The 20,015-nt window shown below is 43.5% G+C and overlaps 2 long non-coding RNA genes and 2 pseudogenes across 6 annotated transcripts; 2 read left to right on the forward strand and 2 right to left on the reverse strand.

Annotated features, from left to right (window-relative positions):
* Nucleotides 1–2,785: 2,785 nt before the first annotated feature.
* LOC125529896 (uncharacterized) lies at nt 2,786–7,320 on the forward strand. 5 transcript variants are annotated; one of them, XR_015616518.1, is made up of 3 exons: nt 2,857–4,065; nt 5,251–6,614; nt 6,924–7,320. It is a non-coding gene; the product is annotated as an uncharacterized LOC125529896 (long non-coding RNA). The 5 variants fall into 5 exon arrangements; XR_015616519.1 differs by having other exon boundaries at nt 6,939–7,320; XR_007292761.2 differs by having other exon boundaries at nt 2,866–4,065; nt 5,251–5,466; nt 6,506–7,320.
* Nucleotides 7,321–9,608: 2,288 nt separating this feature from the next.
* LOC147985233 (uncharacterized) lies at nt 9,609–15,910 on the reverse strand. The gene is made up of 4 exons (XR_015616520.1): nt 14,634–15,910; nt 14,441–14,547; nt 14,271–14,353; nt 9,609–12,281 (listed from the first exon to the last, which is right to left on the reverse strand). It is a non-coding gene; the product is annotated as an uncharacterized LOC147985233 (long non-coding RNA).
* Nucleotides 13,438–14,086, forward strand: LOC147985234 (uncharacterized; annotated as a pseudogene).
* Nucleotides 15,911–16,471: 561 nt separating the features above from the next.
* Nucleotides 16,472–17,850, reverse strand: LOC147985235 (protein PHLOEM PROTEIN 2-LIKE A10 pseudogene; annotated as a pseudogene).
* Nucleotides 17,851–20,015: the final 2,165 nt, after the last annotated feature.

Here is a 20,015-nt window from a genome sequence, read left to right on the forward strand (position 1 = left end):
GTCGGTCGCAGGGCGTGGATGAGACGGATCGCGGCGGCGGGCGGGTGATCAATCCGATCGCGCGCGAGGTCGGGGACGCTGCTTGATGGAGACGGGGTGGCGGCGGAGTCCGAGATGAAACTGGCGACGATGGACGGCGTGAGACGACATGCGAACGAGCGCGTCAGCACCGGTACCCGGGCCACCAAAGCAGCGCCAGTGCCAGGGCAGCGAGGCCCGAGCGACCAATGGAGCAGCAGTGCCCGAGCTCATGGCAGTCGATGGGCCTGACGCAACCGGCCCAAAGCAGCTGGAGACGAGGCCGGCGAGGCAACCCGTAGGGCCGCCGTGCAGATGCGGCAGAGGCAGGTGGCGTGGATCGATTGGCGGGCCGACGTGCGGACGGGGGCTATGATTGGCCGCCGCATGGCGCGAGGCCATCGGATGTAGGCGATGCAAGTGTCCCGGTCGGAGTAGAGCGGTGACGGCCGGCACAGGGCGACAACATTGAGGGACCGCCTGTCGTGCGAGGCCGCCGGGTCGGTGAAGTAGCCGGTCGGTCGCGCCGGTGTCGGAGTAGAGGCGCGGGGTGTCGACGGCGGCGGCGAGTGATACGTCCATTTTGCATCATGCTTTTATATCGATATTTATTGCATTATGGACTGTTATTTCACTTTATGTCATAATACTTATGGCTATTTTCTCTTATTTTACAAGGTTTACATAAGGAGGAAGAATGCTGGCAGCTGGAATTCTGGGCTGGAAAAGGAGCAAATATTAGAGACCTATTCTGCGCAACTCCAAAAGTCCTCAAACTCCACGGAACGTCTTAAAATAAATAAAGAAAAATCCTCGCCAAAGATGAAGGCCAGGGGGCCCACACCCTGCTCACGACGGTGGGGGGCGCCCCCCCTAGGGCGCGCCCCTACCTCGTGGGCCCCCTGGTGGCTCTCCGACGTCCATCTTCTTCTATATGAAGTCTTTCAATGAGAAAAAAAATAACGGGGAACTTTTCGGGACGAGACTCCGCCGCCACGAGGTGGAACCTTGGCGGATCCAATCTAGAGCTCCGGCAGAGCTGTTCTGCCGGGGAAACTTCCCTCCGGGAGGGGGAAATCGTCACCATCGTCATCACCAACGCTCCTCTCATCAGGAGAGGGCAATCTCCATCAACATCTTCACCAGCACCATCTCATCTCCAAACCCTAGTTCATCTCTTGTATCCAATTCTTGTCTCCAAGTCCGGGATTTGTGCTAGTAGGTTGCTAGTAGTGTTGATTACTCCTTGTAGTTGATGCTAGTTGGTTTATTTGGTGGAAGATCATATGTTCAAATCCTATATGCATATTATTACCCCTCTGATTATGAACATGAATATGCTTTGTGAGTAATTACGTTCGTTCCTGAGGACAAGGGAGAAGTCTTGCTATTAGTAGTCATGTGAATTTGGTATTCGTTTGATATTTTGATAAGATGTATGTTGTCTAGCCTCTAGTGGTGTTATGTGAACGTCGACTACATAACACTTCACCATTATTTGGGCCTAGAGGAAGGCATTGAGAAGTAATAAGTAGATGATGGGTTGCTAGAGTGACAGAAGCTTAAACCCTAGTTTATGCGTTGCTTCGTAAGGGGCTGATTTGGATCCACATGTTTCATGCTATGGTTAGGTTTACCTTAATACTTTTGTTGTAGTTGCGGATGCTTGGAATAGAGGTTAATCATAAGTGGGATGCTTGTTCAAGTAAGAACAACACCCAAGCATCGGTCCACCCACATATCAAATTATCAAAGTATCGAACGCGAATCATATGAACGTGATGAAAATTAGCTTGACGATATTCCCATGTGTCCTCGGGAGCGCTTTTCCTATTATAAGAGTTTGTTCCGACTTGTCCTTTGCTACAAAAGGATTGGGCCATCTTGCTGCACTTTATTTACTTTTGTTACTTGTTGCTCGTTACAATTTATCCTATCACAAAACTATCTGTTACCACTTATTTCAGTATTTGCAGAGAATACCTTGCTGAAAACCGCTTATCATTTCCTTCTGCTCATCGTTGGGTTCGACACTCTTACTTATCGAAAGGACTACGATAGATCCCCTATACTTGTGGGTTATCAGCAGGCGACGCAAACCAATCAAGCAGAGATCGAAAAACCAAAAAGAAAACGCCGATCAAAACGACCGGCGAGAGAGCGAAAAAACCCAGAACGAGAGCTCGAAAAAAGACTCTCTAGGGCAGCCGGCCAACACAGCCGGCGGACGAATCCTAGGTACGGGCGGCGCGGCCCCCGACGGCGGTCGTGGAAGCCGACCGCCCTGGAGGCGGCGCGCAAGTGCGGAAGCGGCGGCGGCTAGGATTTGGGATCGACTTGCGATAGATATCATGTTAAAAGAAAGAGATGGATTGGTGGAATAGTTGTTGTATTGCTTGAGTCTCATAGGCATATATAGGAGTACAAGGCAAGCCAGAATATTCTTAGTCTAACCTATGTTTTTTAATACAATCACATTACTCAACATTAAGGACTAAAATAAAAAAAACTAGGAAAACCGGCCTCTCCTTGCACAACATATCCCGCTGTGAGATGACCAGAACTTAATTAAATCTCAGTCGACTAAGAATTAGCAAAACCATTACAAAGTTACTCTGGATATCTAGAACCCTTCCTGTACTCCCAACCAAGGATCGTCGCTTTTAACCAATAAATCAACAGATATTTTCCTTGTGTAATAATCTCTTCCTAATAATAAAACACAGATTGACTTTGTCAGATTCACCATTACAATACACTCCCGCTCAGTCGTAATACGCTTTTATAATTCATATATATATATATAGAATAAAAAAACATTTTCTATTGCCGTCCGTACGACGCCCGTCTTCAAAGTCCAACCACAACTCCTCCTTCCCCCGCCGTCTTTTATGCCGACGCATCCTACCCTCCTCTTGAAACAGGCGCGCACAAATCCTTCCTTCCTCGCATGTCCGTCGCCGCCGCTGCCGCCGCCAGCACCGGCCACCTCGCCCCAGGCGCGGGACAGATCTAGGAATCAGGAGGGGATGGACGGAGTATGGCGAACAGGCCGACGGGATGTGCTCTCTCCTCCCGCTACCAAGGCCCGTGGGCGGGGCGCCCGACCTCTAGACGACGCCGGCGATAACCAAGGACGGATGTGCATCCTGGCATCTCAGCTCAAGATGTGTCCAATTCATCTCTCCGTGAAGAGGATTAGCTCCACGACGCCCGCGCCGAACAGCCGATCAGGAAACCATCTCCGCCTCCCTGCTTCTTCCCTTCTCTCTGGTTATCCTGAGATGGCCCGGCTAGGTGCCGGCCCGACGACACCTCCCCCGCCCAGGCCCTCCATCGGCTCAAGATCCGGGCCCCGCCGTGTTGCCGCTCCCATCTCCCTGCATCTTCCCGAGATGGTCCGGCTGGGCGCTGCCCCATGACCAAGCATGTGCTGTCCACGGAAGCCGGCTCCTCCACCCAAGCTTTCCTCTGCAAGGTCGGTGAGGACACCCTTCGTATGAACCGATCGTGATAATCATGCACAGGTACACACATTGACACATACTCCCTCCGTCCGAAAATACTTGTCTAGAATATCTAGACAAGTATTTTCGGATGGAGGGAGTACATGTTTTCCCCACTGATTTAATTCGAATTCAGTTGTCCGTCTCCATCTCCAAACGGAGCAGAGCCGTCCAGCACACAACGTGATTTGCAGATCTAAGGAGGAGGGTGAGGAGGCTGCTGGTGGGTAGGATGAACATCGCAGGGAACGAGCATGCTAGCCGTCCGTCTCGACGTTATAGAATCTGATAATCTTCTTTTGGTTTTCTTATATGTCCGCAGTGGCACTATGGTGGATTGGAATCATGCCATGAAGCAGAAGAAGAGGAGGTTTGTTCGCCATCAAGCCAACCTTGCACTGCTGCACCACGTCTCGCAACAGTTAAGCTAGCTGTTTGTCCTCAAGCTATTCTGTCTTCTAATTGTAAGTGGCAAATCGTAGAAGTGAAGTCCATCAACAGCATGGATGAAAACAAGCTCTGGTATAAAATAAGTGAACAGGTATGCCTTGAATTATAGTTTCCACCTAATCACGTTTAATCTATACACCTTATTACATATATTAAGATCACAAAATACTACTGCTGTACTGCAGAGAACTTACGTATGTAGTGGTTATAGTCTTATAGATGTCAATGGACCATCAGAATCTGGTGGACCAAGGATACTTTCATCATAATAGAACTTATGGACATGCACTGGTGACGAACCCAAAAGTCTATAGTATTGTTGAGCAAACACATTCCCAATCTGTCAGCAAGACCAATCATGTTTAACAATACTGCTATTATTCTAGATTAATAATAAATAAGATGGATAAAAACAGTACCACATCCGGATGAGAAGGACGTACGAAATTCCCAGTTGGTGTAGACATTGCTGCACAATAGATGACACTGATTAGTATCTAATGTTTTGAGGCGAATGAATATTTTGTTTGACGATTGAGCAGAATTGTTTGGCACACTGTAACGTTTCAGGCATTCAGAAACAATGCCCATGATGTTAATATGTTCGCTAGGGGCCTTTTGTAGCCACTTTAATGAAAATTGTAGTACCACAGTGTCCTGCTGCATATATTAAATTGCAAAGTGAAAGTAAAAAAAAAGGATTTCCATCAGTGAGTAAGCTGGTGCCATGTTTCAAGGAACAGAGTTCAAAAACCATCAATCTCAGGAACACTCTGACTATGTATTTAATTCTGTTGAAGACCCAATATATGATAAGTTGCTATTTTCATTTGCTAGGCAACCATCCAAAAGTTTCTGTCCAATTCATAATTTAAATTACTCTTGTGTGTTCTTTTATCCAGTTATTATAATTTTACTCAATAATAATATAAATGGGTTATTTTCTGTGTCTTGCTCTTTTCTGTTCTCTTTGGTTTTGCAGCCTAGAATTTTTTAACATGCACATATAACTTAGTCAACTGAGTTCCTTTATGCTATGTGGCAGACCACATTTACTGATATGACTTACTTTCTCATTCTAGATAAATGGCAGGTGTAGCAATGAAAGGCATGTATATTGTACTACAAACATCCTAGCTTTCTCATCTTATCAGTGACTCACTTTCGAAACATATGTATTGGTAGTTTTTATCTCTATGCTTTTGCCTTCTACATAATGGATTGCAATGTTTTTGTCTTGATCCAATCCTTCCTGCGTCCACGGGGTGTCCTGCAGGGACTGCTTTAGCCGTTCCAGAGGCTGTACGCACATATAAATACTCAAGTACTCCCTTGACCGAAGCCCCAGCCCAATTGCGTCATTTCGTCCGTGCTCGACATTGGTGTCTTGCCGTTCTGCCGGAGCCGTGGAAATCTCACTGTTCTGCCAACCTGGCCGGAATTTCTCCGTAGTGCCGACTTCATTGGAATTACATCCACTCGTGTAGCCAAGGTACATCGTTCAAACTGCTCGAGCAATACTGATTTGGAGTTGTTTTGGTCAAGCGGTTGAACTGAACCATGCTACTGCACAGTAGCCAAAAAGAGAGTCAGTTTGTTTCCCTGACCCCTGTGATCTGAAGCGGCTAAACTGAACCATGCTATTACACAATAGCCCAAAATTGTCTGGTAGATATCAGTATCATCATATAATTTTGTTTCTACAATATGTAATAGGTAACCAGCAATGTTGTTTTTAGTTTACAAGAATGCTGATGTTGTTTCAATGCATATATACTTACTGGAATTAGTTTGAATACATATACAACACCTTGATTTTGAATTTACAAGGTCCTGATGTTGGATTTACTGTCTTATAGATTTTGTAATTTACAGTTGCTCCACAAAGTTGCTGTTGTTTGTACAGTGAGCTGATATAGAATGCTTGATCACACAAACTAATCTGGCCGCATATTTACAGTACTCTTATGTTGAATTTACAGTATGGTGATGGTGGATTTATACACTGTCCTATAGATTTTGTTATTTATTGTAGTAGCTCCATATAGTGTGTCATTGTTGTTCGTACAGTGAGTTCATATAGAGTGCTTGATCACATGAATTTGTCTGAATGTATACTACAGTTTCCTGGTGTTTAATTTATAATACATTGATGATGGAATTATGGTCCTATAGCTTCTGTAAATTTTAGTAGTTATTTTTACTAGAATTTTTTGAATTGCTATGATGGATTTTACAGTACTGTAGTATTCATAGAAGTCTAATTTTTTCTTTGTTTTCATAGTAAATTATACTCCCTCCGTCCCATACTATAGGACGTTTTTGCAAGCTATATTAGCTTGCAAAAACTTCCTATATTATGGGACGGAGGGAGTAGTTAATTGATGATGGATTTACTGTCCTCTAGCTTCTATAATTTACCGCACTATATTTTTTTTGATTGTTTGAATTTACAGTTCGAAGATTTACAATTCTATAACTTCTGTAATTTATAGTAGTAGCCTAAAGGTTGTGATTTTTATATTTTACAGTGATAGATTTTACACTATACAGTTACGTGAATTTACAGTGCTACATTTTTTACTGGAAGAACTATTTGAAGGAGATTGTGAGAGTACTGACCTGCAGTTTGTCTTCTTGGTATGACTGTAGTTTACTGGTTGTTTCTCCTTTTCTTTACTGAAGTTCCAGTATCTTTGTTGTGATCTGGTTGTTACTGACTGGAATTTTAGTAAAATGAACACTGTAAAATTCATCAAAGCTGAATATGTGCTACACTTTAAAAGTTACTGTTTATTCATAGTTAGTTTACTGTAAATTTCAACTGAAGCCACTGTGTTTAAAGCTTCATGGCAATGAAATGTTTAGTATGTGATTAGTTCATCTTGAGTTGATCATTGTACAGTAGGTTGATGATGTTTTTGCGGCAGCCTAATGATGAATTTATAGTATGTTTGTGTTCAGGAGTTTCTTCCACAAGTATCAACTTCAGATCCTTTAGAATGCCATGAGAATTTCAGGTTTTCTTCCAAAAGTGTTGTGAAGAAAACAAAACTGTCAATAACCTGGAGAAGGTAGTGAGAGTACTGACCTAGCAGTGTTGCTTTTTGGGCCCTTTCATTGCTTGCTCATGGATCATAGAGCCCATAGCTCATACATACACGAGCCATGTTTGTAGTGCCTGAAAATATTGGTTGAATGCCCCGTTATTTTCAGTCAAGTTTTTTTTCAGTTGGTGTCAGATTTTTACTGGTTGGCATATTTGATTTGAAGGCCAATTCAATTTCAGTCGATTGTAATATAGATACACCTTTTTTTTAATACCAAACTGTTCTTTATGGGGGAATCCTATACGGCGCGTAGCAGCGTACCATGCGCACCATTCCTCGCGTGCTGGGCGTTCGCATGGGCTGGCCCATTTTTTCGTTTTTTCTTTCATTTTTTCTCTTTTTTCTTTCCTTTTCTTTTCTATTTTCCTGTTTTTTTCCACCTTTTTCATCTTTACTTTTTCACTTTTTGTGAATTTTTTTCAAATTCATAAATACTTTTTTGTTCATCGAATTCAAAAAAAGTTCATCGATGTAAAAAAAAGGTTCATAATTTTTTTCATCGGATTTAAAAAATGTTCATCAAAATTTGTTCACCGACCTAGAAAAATGTTCATTAAATTTAAATTTTGTTCATCGTTTTCAAAAAATTTCAAGTTTAGAAATTGTTCATCATTATTTTAATTTTTTTACCAAATTTAAAATTTAGAAATTGTTCAAGTTGTTTTACCGAATTTAATTTTTTATTCAAGTTTAGAAAATGTCATCATTATTAAAGAATGCTCATAATTATTTTCATAAAAATAAAAAATGTTCATGAAAATTAAAAATGTTTATATTTTTTGAAATCCTTGACATTTTTTGAATTCAAGAACCGTTTTTGGCAATTGAAAACGAACAATAAGTTTTGAAATTTTAGAACCTTTTTATAATCGCAAATTATTATAACATAAAATAAAACAAAAACAGAAAGTAAAAACAAAAAAGAGGGAGTGTCCGTCCCGGAGCATGGGCCGACCCAACAGGGCATGGGGGTAGTGGGGGGGCTGCGGGTGCATGCTTCCGCTACCGTTGGCGCGCACCGCACCATATATGAGGTCCCTTCTTTCTTTGTAAGTGCTTTGTTTGGTCCAAGCCCAAATAATGAAAAATTCAAGAATAACGATGCCCAGCCGAACAACAAACTTATATATCTAAAAATACTGAACATATAAAATTCGTTTTATAATAAGTACACAATTATATATATTCACAATTTTTAAAAGCTGGTCAAAATTCCCAAATGTTGTTACATTTAAAAAATGCATTTGGAAATGTTCAAAAAATGCTACTATTTTTAATAAATAATTTATTTTTATTTAAAGTCATGTTTTCCAAAAAGAGAAAAATAAAAAAGATTTGGAGACTATTCCAGGAATTATTTTTCAATCAGGCGAAGAATGTCGAGATAGCTTCTTGACGACCAAAATTCAGTCAAGAAACAATAATCACGTTTATTAGAACTAAATATAAGAAATGGTGTGTAATGACAAAGAACTTTAGGACTTCTCGGAGTCCAAGGTTTGCTGGGTGCGACGTTCGGCGAACAAAGTTGCCCATGTTTTAGCTATGGAGGGATGTGCGAATAAGCTTTGTAAACATGATTCCATGTCCAACTTGCATGTGTTATCACACTGGTAGGCTTGGAACCAGTGAAGACTGGTTAATAAATTACAGTGAGTCCAACTCAAAAACATTGTACCTGATGACACATGGAGTAGGTTTTGCAAGATTCAATGCCCGTTGCAACGCACGGGCATTTGTACTAATTATATGAACTAGTGGACCCATTGCGCCAAATGGCGCAGAGACACACTGAACCCATGCTCGCGATGAAAAGAAAAACATGGTTTAATTCACTCTAATAGGAAATATAGTAGATTGTTGACTACAATGAGATGCATATTCAATAGTATCAAGTCTCATTTAAAAGAAAATATATGTTTTAATTAGTTTAGCTTTGGCCAAGCACGTATGATAATAAATCAAATATCCTTTAGCCAAAAAATGGTGTGTTGTTGTTGTTGTTGTTGTTGTTGTTGTTGTTGTTGTTGTTGTTATTATGTGTGTGTGTATATATATATAAGGAAAATCCATCCTGCCACCCAATGATAGTTACCCCATATGTCTCATATACTACTATGTGGTACTATATATATTATTTTATTATTTTAAATATATTCATATACTATATCTAAGATATTTTAAAGCAAGTTCCATGAAAAAATTGCATATGAACCGATAGTTTTGTTATATTTGTGAAATACGTACATATTTATACGTAAAAAAGAGCATACTCAAAACATGGTACATACTCCCTAAAAATAGTATATATACTACCTAATCATTGTTATATATTACATACTACACGTACATACTCTCAATTTCGACAGATACTACATACAACATACAAAAAGGCAAGTGATGGTAACTACCACTGCTTGTAGGAAACATTTGTTCTCTCTCTCTCTCTCTCTCTCTCTCTCTCTCTCTCTATATATATATATATATATATATATATATATATATATATATATATATATATCATGATGTGAACGTGCATGCTAAGAATTTAGATCCTTATGTATACAAAGAAAAACATATTGGTATAGTGATCATTAAGCACATGTCCACAAGTAACAAATATAAATATGGCCCATAAGCGAAGCATTATTGAATACATTTAAGAGAAATGGATCACCCACATTATGATTCCACAAAACAATAGACTATAAGCAGAAAGAATGAACTTGTTGCATCAACATAGAATTCAAAATTAGTCAAACACTACATTTGTTCATAGCATGCAACACAAAGTCCATCCTCAGTAAAAGAAAGTGTATAAAACAATCATGTTTCCATTGACTAATAATGCATTCACTTCTAGTGTTGTCTGTTTTCATCAATCATTCTCCCGTCTTCCATTCAATATCCATACTTTTTCAGAAAGTGTCAGTAACCTGCAGAGAAATGCATCACTTACAGGTATAGCCAAGTACAGTTGCGAATTTGGTATAGCTTTGTAAAGTTGGAAGTACACAACTTCACACAATGTAAAGAAACTCGAATCAAAAGGGGGGAGGAGGGCAGCAATATGCACCAGGATCAAGAGGGGGCACAATCTCGTGTTGTTGCTCTATGAAACAGATAACAGTTTTATATCGCTCGACATGGTGGACGAAGTAGTATGTTCCACTGGTGGTGAGAAGGATGACCCCAGCTCCAAGCCCACTGCACACAGAAATTTGGTAGTATGTTCGACTGGTGGTGAGAAGGATGACCCCGAATCCCAGCCCACTGCGGTAATCTGTTGCGCCAAATGGCGCAGAGGCCCGGCCCACTGCACACAGAAATTTGGTAACCCATTGCGCCAAATGGCGCAGAGGCCTTCTAAATCCATGTGTGCAATGAAAAAAAATCCATATATTATTTGGTTTAGTTGTGGGCAAGCACATTTTAACAATTTTACTCTCTTTTAATAAGAAAAAAGAAATGAGGCTTGTTGCTCACAATAAGATGTACATTCGTATTTTCCGCCCAATTTAATAAATAAAAACAATGGAGGCAAAGTTCCTCCATGCTACTCTGTTGGACCCACAAAATAGACTGGCAAAGATACTACTCAAGTTTTTACTTTTTTTTTTCAAGAAATAACCACTCAACTTTTGACACGGCAAAATCAAATGTAGAACTCTTTTGACATTAGCAAAGTTGGTACCTTAGTTGAGGTTCTTGTGATGTTGCCATGTTGTTTTGTTTTAAGCTGAATCTTTCAGCTTCTTGGTGCAGTGGTGGGCTTCAAAGTAATTAGTCGGTGCTCAAATAGTCAGCATTAATCAAAGGTGTAAAAAGACTGTAAAGTAAACAAGTACTCCCTCTGTAAAGAGATATAAGAGTGTTTGGATCACTACTTTAGTGATCTAAACACTCTTATTATTTCTTTACGGGGGGAGTAAGTTGCTATGACCTTCTTCATCACTTATGTAGATTGGGTTGCTGATGCGTTTCCCTATCATACTGTAACCTGTACTAAAGGATTGGAGACAGCATGCAGTCGTGCACACAGGAAACTATATTGTGCCCGAAACTACATTTTCTGGAATTTGCATACTGCAGGTTCCATTACCGTGTTGGGAAGCATAAACCATTGATCTGTACAGTAAATTACATTTTCTTGAATTTGCATACAATCTTGGGTTTGTAGTAACCAAACAATACTCAGTGGCATACAAAACTAAAAGGTACTTCATCTGTCCCAAATTGGAGGTAGTATGATACTTGGTGGGCAATGGCATGTATGTAAAGAGAGATAGAAAACAGAAAAAGGAAATATAATTGACAGAGTAAGTGACTGGATTGCCAACCTAAACAGAAAGAATATACAAAGGGCATGCATCAAAATATATTTAAGTTAATAAATGGTAGTACATATATATTAAACAACTTGGATGGAAAGAATGTACAAAGAAAATGCATGAAAATATATTTAAGTTAACAAATGGCAGCACATTATATATTAACCAAAATACACTGGCCGTCCTAAAGCCAATATAAAAAACCAACTAATAAACCTGAATGTAGGAATCGGCATTGCATTAATATCATAATCTAATTGTTCAGGAAAGAAGCAAGTAGCTTGTGCGACTCTAACTACGCTTTGTCTCTCCCTTTGCGAGTGTGATACGTACTGAGCTATGTTTAAATATCTACCAAAAAAGTATGGCAACGATGAAGCTGATACGAAAAAGGCCAGCAACTCCTAGTGCAAATCACAACTACAAAATGTTCAAACCAACTATTTGCTCAGATGTTGCAACCATCCTTCGCAATCAATACTTTCTACCATACCATGAAACACCTGTATCCCGAAGAATGAAAGCCATTACCTTAATATGTAAGGCTACTATTATAGGAAGGAACTTTACCTTGTACTTGGCTGGGCAGATGACTACATAGCTATTTCATGCTTCTAAGTAGTTACACACAGTCCTTGTAGAATAATGCCCAGAAAAATAACTTCCATGCACAATAGGGAACACACCACATACAGTAGCCTCAAAGCACTGTAGTTCTCTCTAAACTAAACCATGCTGATAGTAAGTAAGTAAATAGAGGGGCACAAAAGGCATACCTGCCGCAGAGCCAGATCGCCGAGTGTCTCCCTTTTCTTAATATCCAAGAGAAAACATCGTCAGCTTTTTTCCCGCAGACTCCCATGTGCCTTTGGAACAGCAAAACAACCCTAAAGATCGTAATCATATTCTTTCATGGAAGAAATTTTTAGGAAACTAACAAGTCAACTCTTTTAAACACTTTCTACCTAGAGTCTAAGAGGCTGCAGATAGCAAGTGAAACAAAACAAAATCAAGCTGAAATCAGACCACAAAACATCGAGTTCACGCTGATGGCCAAAGTCCTGGCCGCCACCGCATACGCCATGCCCGCGTACGTGTTTATAGTGAGTCCACTTATGCGAGCATGCTGATTAAACACAAGAAAACGTATAGTACGCCATTCTGTGAAGAAATTGACTAATGAAGGCCATTGAAAATTTGGTGGTAAGCACGATCATCCAGGCGGGACGCCGAAGCACTCTCTCTTCCTCTGGATGTCGCGCTCCTCGACAACGACCCGCCTCTCCCTCCTCTCAAAAGCCGGCCGGCCGCCGACCTGGATCTGCCTCATCACCCGAAGCCGCCTCGATGAGCTCCTCTTCCACTCTCGTGCGTGTGCTAGCTGCTCCCGCTTGAGCTACTGGTGTTGTGCTGCTGCTTGTGCTACTGTTCTGTTGTGCCATGGATGGGTGGTTCTGCTGATGCTATTGGCTGCTGTTCTAAAAAAAAATCAGTTTTTCAGTTGAAGCATGTGTACAGTGGGCATTTTACTGTCCAGTTGATATGTGTGGAGATAGCGTGCATTGCCATGTTGTTTGTATACATTGGACATTGTACACAATAGGCATGCTGTAGCTGCATTACTATGTTGTTTGTAGATAGTGGCCAGTGGGGAATGGGATTTTTATCTCTTGATACAGTAGTATATTGTACACTTCACACCATGTATCAGAACACATCACATGTTATTGAAAAAATAATATCCTTAATACATATGTACTTCACCTGAGTGCCAGACTGCTGCGTTGAGACCTGATGCCTATTATGACATGATACCTGTAACACTGGTGCGATGTGCCATGCTTCCTAAATCCCAAGTGTTGGTTGGTATCTCTTATGTTTCAACATGCCTGGATCGTCAAAATACTGCATTGTAGCTGTGAAAGTATTTGGTTTATGACGACTTATTTTTGACTTTTCTTGCTTATGATGACTCATCTTATAGATGAAACTACTTTATTTCTGCTCTAGTTTGTTTTGGTTAAATCCTAGAAATTGGTGCAATATCAGGTCATGGAGGGGAGTAAGGGCATGCAAGAGCCATACACTGAACCTATTGTTAAAGTACCCAGAGAGCCTGCCATCATTACCAATCGTGTCCCAGACTTGCCTCCTGAATTCACATCTGGTTCACAACTTGCAGTAAGAGATGCTTCGTGATCTCGAGTTGACCATCGCTTTGGGAAATGGCTAGAAGAGCGGAAAGTGAGAAAGCTGTTTGCAAACACTTACTATGTAGGGAAAGTTGTCAAGTATGACAGTGAAAGATTGGTGCAGTGTTGTCTATCAAGTTGGAGACCAGGAAGATCTTGAGCGGCATGAACTGGAGGAGATCCTGCTGCCATTGGACATAACCATCAAAACACTTGTGATGGACAAGTTCAAACATCGGAATGCTGTTCCCAACTACAGAACTAGGATGGCTAGACCAAGAACTAATGTTGCCAGCAATCAGATGGTGGTTAGAGCAGTAAATGGCCAACAGTCAAACAACCTACCACTCCTCACAGGGTTGCTTCAGGCGTCAGCATCAGAAGGAGGCTTTCCACCAGCAACCTCCTCTGACTACCCACCCGCACACAGAGCAGCACAGTCTTCAGCTTCAGCCCATAGAGGCATGAGAAGCCCATAGAGGAATGAATCAAGCTTTCACATTTTCACAAAGAAGTTTCTGTCCAGAATTGAATCGATCTACAACCAAAACACTCAACTAAGTTACAAACAAAGGACAACTAATGCAATTATTATTCAAAAACATGAACAATACAAGTTATTAGCATTCATGATGAAAAAAACCAAATAGACAAGGTATTCACCTGGGGCTTGCAGTATAGATTTGAGTAAAGTGTGCCGATGCCGAATTACCAATTTTAGGCCAGCCATAGAGGTCAAGAAGAACCTAGATTACATATGTACATTCGAGAACCAAATCATTAGTTTTCCGAAAATTAAGCATCTAGGGGTGGTGGGAAGAACAGGAGCACACCCGAGACAATTGCTGAATTGTTGTATATCAATGATGGCCGCTACCACCGCCGGCATAGGGATCAGCTACCACTCAAAACCCAACCATTCCAACTCATACATCATCACCTGCAAAACAACCAAGTAGAAAATAATTTTGTAAGCAGTTAAATCTCTTTGAGGTAGGCAATACAACAAACATGTGGTGGGCAAACCTGCAGGTTGTGCTGCCACCTCCACACGAAGTTACTAATTCATCTCAGAAAAAGGAATCATACCATGCGATGGAAAGGAGAGAATAAAATCACTAACTAACATCTGAGATCAATAAGAATCCATCTAACAATTTAGAAACTGAGAGAGGGGAGAAAAGGAGTCGAGCCTGCCTCGGTATTGTGCAGCCTTCATCTTTCTCCACTTGCTTCCCTCCATCCCCGATGGATCCACGGCGCTCGAAGTTGGTGGAGCGAGGCGGCACTCGCAGGAGGCACTGCACGATGGAGGACGGATGTAGGCAGTCCAGCAACCTCGTTGATCAACAGGGGCCGATTCATGGCGCCGCACCAAATCAAGCGCCGCCGTCCTTGCCGTTTGCCTGTAGGTCGCCGACCACCCTCAAAAAATCGTCCGTTGCCTCCAGACTCCTCTTCCTCTCCCTGCAATCGCTGCCAACCCTCATGTCTCTCCTCTCCTCCCTCAAGTTGACTCCTCCCTCCTTGTCCACGCGACCAGCGCCCAACGCCCGCGCCCTCGCCTCGTGGAACAGCCATTGCCGCGCCGTTGGGGCTCAGCCGCCCCGGACCAGCCGCCGCCTCGCCGTTGGGGCTCGGCCGACGTGGGTTGCCATGGGGAAGGAGCAGATGCGGGAGGAGGGGGTGGAGAAGGAGGGCGGCTGCGGGGTTGGATGGGAAGGGGATAGTGTTTGCATGGCGGGAGGAGGGGATTGGACGATGAAAGACCTCACGCGCGCGGCGCTCTCTCCCACGTCCCGTTGTTCCCGCGGCACTCCCTTCTCGCACGTCCTCTGGTTCCCGCCCGTGGCACTCGCTTCGTCAGCCACAGTGCGAGTCAGACGACTCATACACGGGCACGCGCACGCACCGTACTGGTTGACTTACACCAAGATTTGGAAATACCCACAATAAATCAACCGAATCACACAGACAGAAGGTCCACAAGTCATCCAACCAGAAAAAACAGAAAAAAAGGTAACAAAATTTACCATGCAGTCAACCGATCCAACAACCAGTAGCAAAAGTCAAACGCCATCCAACGGCCGCGATCGATGCGCACGGGAGAAGCTCCGTGGAGGAGGGTCGGCTAGCATCTTTATAGGTTTAAATACGTGATGAAACAGAAGAATTCCTCAAAAGGCGAACTAGAGGCAGGCCATGAAGCATTAACACCTTTGTCTGATTGTTCATCAGTGATTCTTCAGTACATACAGAGTAAATGAAGAAACGCAAAATCTATACCGATATTTACTCGATCAATCTGTTGGCACACACAAAAAAGAACATTGGATGTCGATATGGATAAGTAAGTTTTTTTTTCCAAGAGTACGCAAATTGCATACCATAGCTTTATAAAAGAAGAGAGAATTACAAATACAAGACGACTACAACACGTTGCAAACAACGAGCGTAGCGAGAACTCCACTCCACCCACAACCATAACAACTACTCCCTCTGTCCCTAAATATAAGAGCGTTTTTGACACTAGTGTAGTGTCAAAAACGCTCTTATATTATGGGATGGAGGGAGTACAATGCAAGAGCGCCTATCCAAAACAGAAAACGGATAAGCAAGTTGAGCAAGCAATTGGATAAAACAGATCTACAGGTGAGATTACCTAGACGATCAAAATCTTCAAAACTTCCGTTGAAAACTTAACTTGCTGATCCGAGCAGATTTTAAAATTGCACTACTGTATTAAGTAAGCTGAAAGAATTGGTAGCCCTTGCTGATCCGAGCAGATTATAAAATTTGCTACTGTATTGTAACACAATAGAATCACCATCTCACCACAATCACATATTTACACAAAGGAAATATAACTGACCAACAGAATTAGAAATAAGCAGGCAAAGTTACATTGCCAGAAATTACTATAAACTGTATGCAGGGTTAAATTGTTACACAACAAATATATTTACAAGTGACCAAACTTATTGTTTCTGTTGCCCTTCCCCTTTCTGAACTTCAGTTTCAGTATATTCTCTACCCAAGTACTAAAGCTCAAGCTCAAGCCGGTGCCAAGAGCCATGTGCGGTTCAACACATGCAAGCACAATACTATGCAGATGGCAGCGACAACCATGGACCTTTCGCTCATATACCTCAAGGCACACAATCCAGCCCTCGCTGTGGCATCACCGCCAGCCCTTGCAGCATCATGCAGCCTCCACAGCACGAACTCAAGGAAAGACCGCACAGCCTCTAATATCGCCCTGCCCGTCAGATCCAGAACAAGCTTCCGGTTGCTTGGAACAGCAAGCGCACTCGAGACCGTTTCTGTCCATCCTTCCCCAACCTCACCATTGCCACTGTGAGCATTTCCATTGCCATTGGAGAGTACGCCGTGGGAGGTCTTCACCAACGTCTCGACGGAAGCACTGCAGACTGCCACCAGAAGCTTTTGCAGCTTGGAGTCGTAGGCCGGGTTTGTGGCAGCGGCGCAGATCTGATCGTAGGTGTTGATGTGGATGGTCTTGTCAATGAAGACGCCCACGGCGGTGGCCGTGAAGACCTCCACCCAGCTGCGGATCGCCCTACGGCAACTCCCACTGGTGACCACGTCTACCCAGCTCGCCCTCGATGATCCCGCCGATCCTGAAGGATCGGCTGGGACAGAATAACAGGCGAGGACGATGTCGCGCCCGAAGGTGCCCGCCACGGCAGAGACGAGCCGCTCGCCGGCTGGGGAGAACAGCTTCTCAACAAGACGATCCGAAAACGCTACCTCGCCTCCGGAAGCTGGATTGGTGGCGGAGGCGTAGCCGCGGAGCACGCCGGCGGTGAGGGCCCCGGACAGCGCGGAGGCGGAGGCGGTTGCCTCGTGGGAGGAGGCGAGCTTGGATAGTTGAGTGAGAGTGGTAGGCAGTGAGTCCGAGCCAGATTGGAGAAAGGCCGCGAGGTCGGAGGCGACGGCGGCGACGGCATCGGCGAGGGACGAGAGAGCCGAGGCCAGGCGGGAGATGCGGCGGCGGCGGGCGGCGACGGCTGGGTGGTGGTAGATCAGGTAAGCACCAGCAGCAGCGCCCGCACAGACGATCCAGCGGCGGTGGCGGCGGGAGAAGGTGGGGACGCAGTTCATGGCGGCCGGAGTCGGGGTTCGGATGGGGAATTCGCCAGGACCAGTGGTAGTCTGAACACGAGACTACGTGGCGCGTGGAGTAGAATCGGACCGTCGATCCCTGTCCCTTGGCGTGGGATGAGAGAAGTCTGTTTTAAATCTTTTATTTACTACACCGATAACTGTCACACGTGATGTAGACATTTTTTTGCATTAAAATTGTCATCTAGAAAAAAAAGTTTTAAAAAAACTGAAACTTGCCATCCAAACAGAAAGTTAGACATGCTTCACAACTAAAGTTGTCATCCTCTTATAATTAAAATTATCATAAAAAAGTGTGGGCGAAATTGCTTCGTGTCATCGTGTATGCGTTATCATTTGGGTTTATTTAATAGCCGAGAGGTCTGAATGGTTGGGAAAAACCCTTTGTGTGGGTCGTAGGAGTCGATTATCTAAGCAAGACCTTAGAGAGGAGGACACACCATAACATTCATTGGTAGACTAGACTCCGGAGTTTCAAACAAACTTACAATAAGCCTAATCAAAGCAGGCGCTTGTATGATAGTTGTTAAAGAAAATATGTATGTAGTTGCGGAAAAGAAGCAATTGTCGTATGACCTGTAAGTGTCACTTTTGACTTCTTTTCCACCTCATCCGAGTTTTCTAAGTGACTTCTCCATAGCAATAGGAGAAGTTTTTTCACCCTAAAGAAAATGAAAGAAAATTCGAAGAGATCAGATCTTTCAGTGAAATTAGCATCTACTAATCTAACTAGTGAACCAATATTAGTATCATTTTTGGTTCTTACCTTTTATTGACTCTTCACCGAGTGATACACTCCTACTTTTGGTTCGAGTGATACACTACGTCATGTTACGAACATTATCAATCCTTGAAAAAAGGAAGAAATGGCGAACGTACGCTATCTAACAGAAGCCCCGACCGATATGACTATTCATATCCTTTCATCCTTAAGCGACTGCTGGAACGAAAGTAATCCCTTGAAGTTCAACAAAAGGGTTTTGCAAACAATTAGAGCGCAACGTAAATGAATCCTGACATTCAAATTAGTGCGGGGCAACCCGCCACGCCATTGACCAGCCCACTACGGGAGGTCCCTTCGTTCCTGCATGCGGGCTTCACATTGAAAGTCCTGCAGAAGGTTGCAACGCCACTAGGAGCTGCCGACGAGGCGCTGAAGCGCCTATGGTCGGTCCTAAAGGAGGCGGGGCTCTCTGTGGAGCCCAGCTTCAAGGTCTGGTCTGCCTCTTGTAGTGGTAGTAAACCCCGGGGCTAAGTATGGTGGAGGTCTGAGAACCATGCTTGGTTCCAGATACCTTTTTTCTAGTGGATGTTCATTGAATGAGCTAACCATGTGTGCTTGTCCAGAGGCCTGTTGAGGAGAACCGCGACCTCATTGCTTAGATTGCTGGGCTAGAGAGGCAGCTGGGAGCTCTCCAGCAGCAAGCTGATGATCTACATCGCACCAAGGATGGCGCATCCTGTAAGTGCTTGTTGTAGGAGTGTACTTTGTGTAGTCCCGGTTATCGATTCGTCTGAACTAAAGAAGGCCTTGCCATGTTTGTCTTTGTGTAGCCCCTAGAGAGGCTGCAACCCTCCGCATGGAGGTAGAAGAGGCCTCTCAGGCTCGTAGGCAAGCGGAGGAGGCCGCCACGAAGTGGCTGGAGGTGGCGTTGTCCTCCAAGCATGATCTGAAGGTCACCCTTCAGAAGGAGCATGATTCATGTCATTCCCTTCGTAAAGATCTGGAGAAGAACAAAAACCACCTGGGCTTGCTGGAACGCGATCTAGAGGCTGCGGAGAGGAAGTTGTCGCAGCAAGCCGATGCGACTCGTGATGTTGAACAGAAGTACGCCCGACTCCAGAGGGAGAGCAAGGAGGAGACTACACAGCTCGCTGAGGCTCAACAAAATTGCTCCAACTTAGAAGCTGCTGCCAAGGGTTCATGCCATGGCGTTGTTTTTGAGCGTCTTTTCACCTTTTTAGGTTGGATTTTCTTTGACATGTTTTATGTGGCCTGTCTTGCAGCCCCCCTTCCTAAGATCCAGAATGATGATGTGGAGATCCGACTCCAAGAGGTCGCAACAGTGTCTGAGAGGATGAGGACAACGCTCCTTGTATCGCGACAACCCTCATCTCAAATCTGACATTGAGACTATCCTAGAGCTTCCCGGGGAGTCCGCTGAGCAACTGGAGGACCGGATCTATTCTATGGCTTTGGAAGGAGCTCGCCAGGTTCGCGCTAGATTGAGGGTGCACCATCCAAATGTCAATTTGTGGTCC

The sequence above is a fragment of the Triticum urartu genome, chromosome 2A (assembly GCF_056163025.1).
Source record: "Triticum urartu cultivar PI428250 chromosome 2A, HENAU_Tu73, whole genome shotgun sequence".
Lineage (NCBI taxonomy): Eukaryota > Viridiplantae > Streptophyta > Magnoliopsida > Poales > Poaceae > Triticum > Triticum urartu.